Raw genomic sequence first — 1090 nt, 5'->3', positions numbered from 1 at the left:
CGTTATTTCCGCATTGCTACTCAGCCAAGCACATCTTTTTGCTTATGCGCTTTTTTATTGCATTAAATAGCATTTCGTTACATTTTTCATGTCAAACCACGTTATTGATGAATAATTAATAAATGTTGAATTTGTAAAGGCGACGCCTACTCTCTCATGTAATAACTATTCAATTGATTGATTGATTGACTTAATCATTTATGACTGTCAAAATTGATTTGAGGAATTCTGGTACTTTGTACATACTACATACGTTAAAATTTGTTTAGTGTTATCGGGGACAAAGTTCACGGGCTGAAAGAGGGCTGAGGGCTGCAGCATAGTGCTCAGCATGCACTATGCTGAACTGTGCTAGAATCTTTGTTTCACTGTCTGTATACGAGTATCACAACGGCCCAGCACAATGAAGTCATCGCAGCAACACCAAAGCATGTCAGGTGCTCTGTGCTACCGGGCTGTTGCGGAAAAGTATACCACAACAGATAAAACAGCTACCTACTGCATTTCTGGACGTATTACCAGAAATGCAAAATGAAAACGTGTTGCCATGTCATCGTGTTACCAGTTCCTGGAAACAGAAGCCCAGTCTTCTTTCGGCACACCTCAGTTTGTGTCGACTATTCTATTTTCTCGGCGACGCTGTGGACGACCGCTGCCCCGGCGGTCGGGGAGTCCATATCATCTCGGGCTCAATGGCCCGAGGACATTTCGGATACGACCGCCGGCGCCACTTGGGATGCCGTTCGCGGCGAGCGAGCTGTTTGGAATGATTGTTCCACTTGACCTGTTTCACTGGCGAGTGGAGCGAGCTGGTTGTTCGAAAAGCCAGCTAACAGCTCCTGTTATTAGTAACCTGAGTATCAGAAAATATATGTCATTGTGGTGTTTCTGATTTCATTGGTCCAGCAAAATAACGAAATTCGGGTCCAAAACTTTGTCTCGTCTCAGGAGGAACGAAGACGGAACTACTGAGGAGGGACAGGCACTAGTGAGGAGGGACAGACATAGCAGAGGAGGGACAGATACTAGAGGAGGGGCATATACTAGAGGAGGGATAGATCATTTATACAGCTAAGGAAGGACAGGTTCT

The sequence above is a fragment of the Amphibalanus amphitrite genome, unplaced genomic scaffold (assembly GCF_019059575.1).
Source record: "Amphibalanus amphitrite isolate SeventyFive unplaced genomic scaffold, NRLGWU_Aamphi_draft 001709F_arrow, whole genome shotgun sequence".
Lineage (NCBI taxonomy): Eukaryota > Metazoa > Arthropoda > Thecostraca > Balanomorpha > Balanidae > Amphibalanus > Amphibalanus amphitrite.
This window is presented reverse-complemented; position numbering follows the sequence as displayed.